Source organism: Carlito syrichta, unplaced genomic scaffold (assembly GCF_000164805.1).
Source record: "Carlito syrichta isolate Samal-C Ts95f unplaced genomic scaffold, Tarsius_syrichta-2.0.1 Scaffold314820, whole genome shotgun sequence".
Classification (NCBI taxonomy): domain Eukaryota; kingdom Metazoa; phylum Chordata; class Mammalia; order Primates; family Tarsiidae; genus Carlito; species Carlito syrichta.
Window position 1 is genome coordinate 52,081 of NW_007258916.1, and position 5,699 is coordinate 57,779.

Below are 5,699 nucleotides of genomic sequence, written 5' to 3' on the forward strand. Positions count from 1 at the left end.
GGTCCATCCTGCAGCTGAATGACACCTTGGAAAACAAAGAAGTTTGTAGGTTTGTGCCTACTTTAACATGATCTAACTGAAGCCTACATTTTCTTTCTTCCCATTTTATTTTAAGCTTTTCTCCCTTTAAAATATTTTTCATTACCTTTTCTGGTCTGCACCCCAGAACACGTTATTCTGCCTCCATAACATTGGCTGTTAACCATTTGTCTTAATTTTACCTCATCTTTGTAGGCTGGAACACAAATTTGGAGAATTTGGAAACTATTCCCTCTTGGTAAAGCGCTTCCATAATGGAGTCAATGAAACTGGTTGTGACCTAGTTGTTAACGAAAATCCAGTTGACAGTAACCTTCGTATGTATATATTCTTTGTTAACTTTTCACACTTGCATTTTCATAGGGTTTGGTTTTTGAGTACTGTTTGTAAAAGGAAGCAGTCCATGACACCTGTAATTTAAAACCTAGATGATAGATTCTCTATCCCATTTAATGTGGTATGTTCATAATATAGTTATTGTGTTGTTTGTATATACCAAGAAAATTATGCGATGTATTAAAAACTTTTATGATATATCAATATATATAATAACTATTCATTTAACTATGAAGCATTGATAAAACAAAAATATTAATGCAGTGGAAAGAACTGCATTGTTCTTTCTATGCATGAAATAGTGCAGTTGACTGTCAAATATCTTTCCTTATTTTAGGAATTAAGGTATAATGTTTCCTGTATGTCTTACTCTGATAGTTCAGAGGCCGTCTTAGGTTAAGGAGGAATCACTCATTCTCTAATAACTCCACTGAAGAAATTGCTCTCCATTAGATGATATAGTGTGTGCTGCCTTTCAAAAGGCAGTAATGAATCCCAGCTGCATTAATTAGTACTGGTCATAGAGAATTATTGAAGACTAGGTAGTTATGTCAAAAGAACGCAGGAGCCAATATAAAAGGGCTAATATGGGACCATTTAAGCATTAAAAAGGATAATGTGTGTAATTGATGAAAAATAATGAATATATAAAAACTGTGAGACCATTGTAAAATTAAAAAAAGATGATCCCTTTCCTCAGTCAAAACAAAAGCAAAAACAATACTTTGGTTGTCTTTGTAACAAGGGTATCTGATGGATGTTAACTAGAGTGATTTGAAATTGTCAGTTGAAAGGAAAGGTTTGGCTGGGCATGGTGGCTCAGCCTGTAATCCAAGCACTTTGGGAGGCCGAGACGAGAAAATTGCCTGAGCTCAGGTGTTCGAGACCAGCCTGGGCAACTTGGCGAGACCCTGTCTCTACAATAAATCACACACCAAAAAATTAGCCGGGCATGGTGGTGCATGGCTGTAGTTCCAGCTACTTGAAAGGCTGAGGCAGATATATCGCCTCAGCCCAGCAGGTTGAGGCTGCAGTGGCCGTGAGCATTCCACTGTACTCCAGCCTAGGCGACAGAGTGAGACTCCAACTCAAAAAAAAAAAATGGAAAAGTTCAAACATTTGTCCTACCTTTCTGTTTTAACTGTAATTCAGGGTAACCAAATAGTTACAGTTGATGAGGATAAATTATGTAGAGAGTAATTCCTGCTAATAAATATAGCAGAATGACAGATTGTTTTACAACCTCTAATGAAATAATCAATTTAGGCAAAAGCCATTTGAATGGGTGAACAGATGAAAGGAGAGCTTTGTACTGGGTGGGTCAGGCTTATACAAGCTGAATACATCAGTCATTTGGTTAATTGTAGAAGGTACTCCCTCAGTGTTATCAAGGAAATTGTTAATTTTGTATGACATTGTGCTTATATAACAAAAGTTCCGTTATTAAGAAAATTTCATTTTAAAATAGAATGTTGCAAAATGAGAGTTCCCAAATGCCCTTCACATATCTTCCCCTAAACCTCTAAACTATATAATCACAGTACAGTTATCCCATATACAGTTATTGTAACCAAGAACTTAACATGTTCATAATATTGAACTTAACATTAATACAGTACTGATCTATAGACTTTTTATATTTTCTCATTATTAGGTATTTCATTATTTTCTCATTATTTGTATCTTTTGGTAGAATACTATGGAAGTGAGACTGTATCCTTAATGCCTCATGTCTAGGGGTGTATGATGTTGGTATGTCTTTGACAAAGGCCACGTGCTTTAGAGACACATCCTGAGATATATAGGGATGAAACAACATGCAGTGTGGGATTTGTTTTAAAATACTTTGGCCAAAAAAATTTACAGATGAAACAAAAATATCTTGATAAGTCTAGAAGTTGGGTGATGGGCATTATGTAGGTTTATTATACAATTCTCCATGAATGTTATTTTCTGTAGAATTTTCATTCTATAATTTTCTGTAATGAAAATTAGTTCTCCTCTCATGAAGAATGTTCACAAGTGTTAGGAAATTTAGCATAAGAATGGGCTTTACCTGTTTTCATTTTTCATGTATAGATTACCTGCAATGACATGACAATTGTGATATTTACAATGACACTTTTGGTGAAGATGTTTTCTCTTCTTTTTCTAGCTGTGGCCATTGCATTCCTTATTGGTCTAGCGCTCATCATTGCAGTTTCCCTTCTGAGGTTCTTGCTGAGGTAGGGTGCTCGGGGAGGACATATTTGGGGAAGGGAAAATAAAGAAATCATACATTCAGAAGGGATAATTGTTGCTCCTCAGATGACCATTATTTTCTTTCTTTTTTCTTTTTTTTTTTTGAGTTGGAGTCTCACTCTGTCACCTAGGAGTGCAATGGCATGCTTATGGCCACTGCATCCTCCATCTGCTGGGCTCAGGCTCAGGCAATCCTTCTGTCTCAGCCTTCCAAGTAGCTGGAACTATAGGTGTGTGCTACCACTCCTGAATAATTTTTTTTTTTGGATTTATTATAGAGACGAGATTTTGCCAAGTTGCTCAGGCTGGTCTTGAACCCCTGAACTCAGGAAATCCTCTCGCTTTGATCTCCCAAAATGCTGGGATTACAAGCTTAAACCACTGTGCCTGGCATGATTATTTTCTTTATTAAACGAACCAGTCTAGTCCTAGCCAATAGGAATTCATGTTGGCTAAGACATGGTCTCTGACTTCAGGGAAATAATAACAAAGGGTCTAATGGGGTTTTGCCTCCCATCCTCTGATGTGGCTGAAAATGAAGAAAATGCTTGAGAAATAATTATTTCCTAAAGAATCTTATATTCTGCTTTTAAGCAAGGAGAAGTAATGTGTGATAATTTTAGGAGGAGGCTGCCTCACTGGGCTTTCCTCCTTCTCTCTGACTCTGAGCCCTAGGGCATCTTCCATTTCTGCCTCCTAACCCTGTGCCAGGCCAGGCCCTGGTGATGCAGGTGGCTCAAGTGGCCCTTCCTCTAGACTTTAGCATGGACTCCTTTCCTTCAGTTAGAGTTTGTTAGCTAATGTGGAGAGGGCATTTGTTTTGCTCTGCCTGGTTAACAGTGATTGAGGTTTGAGGCTCTAGTGAGCCCTCTCTCCCCCAGTAGTGGACATGGTACCCAATGTGTGGTTGTGTGCCCCTCCTGCCCTTCTTCTTTTAGCAGTACCCAGTGTTTTTTGTTCCCAACTTTGTGCTTGCATACCCAACTTTTCAGACCCACTTATGAGTGAGAACATGCTATATTCAGTTTTTTGTTTCTGTGATGGTTTACTTATAATGATAGTCTCCAGCTGACACCATGTTGCTGCAAAAGACATGATTTTGTTTTTCTTTTTGACTGCGTAGTATACCTTTGTGTATATATACCACATTTTCTTTAGTCCATTTTCGATGAGCATCTGTATGGGTTCCATGTTTTTGCTCTTGGGAATAGTGCTGCAGTAAATATACATGTGCTGATGTCTTTCTGGTAGAGCGATTTATACTCTGAGTATATCCCCAGAAGTAAGATTGCTGGGTTGTATGGTAAATCAGTTTTTAGTTACACACTGTTTTCCACAAAGGTTGAACTAGCTTGCATTCCTACCAACAGTGTAGAAGCGTTCCCTTTTCTCCACAGCCTCACAAACATCTGATGTTTTTTGACTTTTTGTTTTTATTTTTTATTTTTTTAGTTGGAATCTCATTCTGTCACCTAGGCTGGAGTGCAGTGGCACACTCACAGCTACTGCAGCCTGACCTTCTGGGCTCAGGCGATCCTTCTGCCTCAGCCTTCCAAGTAGCTGGAACTACACGTGCACTCTACCACACCCGGTTAATTTTTTGATTTATTGTGCCCAGGCTGGTCTCGAACCCCTGGGCTCAGGCAGTCCTCTCTCCTCAGCCCTCCAAAGTGCTGGGATTATAGATTTGAACTGCCATGCCCAGCCTGTTTTTTGACTTTTTAAAGATAACTACTCTGACAGGTGTGAGGTGGTATCTCATTGTAGTTTTGATTTATATTTCTCTGATGATCAGTGAGGTTGAGCAGTTTTTCATATTTTGTTGATGGCTTGAGTGTCTTCCTTTAAGAAGTGACTGTTCATGTCTTTTGCCCACTTTTTAATAGAGTTATTTTTTTTCCTGTTAATTTGTTAGAGTTCCTTATAGATCTGGACATTAGGCTTTTATCAGATGCCTAGCTTGCAAATATTTTTTCCCATTCTCTGGTTTGTCTCTTTACTTGATGGTTCCTTTTGCTATGTAAAACCTTTTTAGTCTGATAGGTTTGTAAGTCTCCTGCATATGAACCTTCAAGTTGCGATTTTCAAGGATGCAATTGTCCATCCACATTATTTGAGGAGGCATTGTTAGTTTTTGAAGCATAGGACCTGAACATAGAAGAGTACATGAAGGTTGCAGCAGCCAGCAGAATGTAATCCAGTGCTACTGTGTCATCTATGACTAGAAAACAAGAGCTACCACCCAGACATCAATGAATCTTTTTTGAGAGGGTAGATAGAATGGAATCTAGCAAGGAATCAGAACCTGAGCAATCAACATCAGGGATGAGTGAAATTGCAGCTTGCATTCCATCTCCTGTTGCTGAAAATCCTTCAGTTCTACCATCTCCTACCTTCTCTCTCTCTTCCAGTCAATAACTTTTCTTACCTGTTTGCTTGATGCCAGCCCTGCTGTATTGTATTTTACTACTGTACTTTTCAAAGTATTGTACCGTAAGATTAAAAATGTTTTCTTTATTTTTTGTTTTGTATATTATTTGTGTGAAAAGTGTAATAAACCTATTACAGAATAGTACTATATGACTAATTGTGTTAGTTTGGTACCTAGACTAACTTTGTTGAACTTATGGATACACTCTCAGAATAGAACTTGTTTGTATGTAGGGGACTTACTGTATTTGTGTGTTTTGGGGGATTCCTGTTGGTGATGGTATCTATTTTTATTTCACTGTGGCCTGAGAAGATGCTTGGTATGATTTTTGACCTTTCAAAATTTGTTCACGCTTGATTTATATCCAAGTACATGGTCAATCTTGGAGTATGTTCCATGTGCCAATGGGAAGAACGTATATTCTGTGGTTATTGGGTGGAGTGTTCTGTAGATATCTATTAGATACAGTTGGTCAAGTTAAGGCTCCAGATTGTTAGTTTGTATGGCTGTCTATGTCCTCTTTTTAGTTTAATATGTAATCATTTTATAAATATGTGTGCTATGTTTGGATCATATATATATTCCAGATTGATATTTTTTCCTGGTGGATTGAGCCTTTTATAATTATGTAGTGTCCTTCACTGTCCTTTTT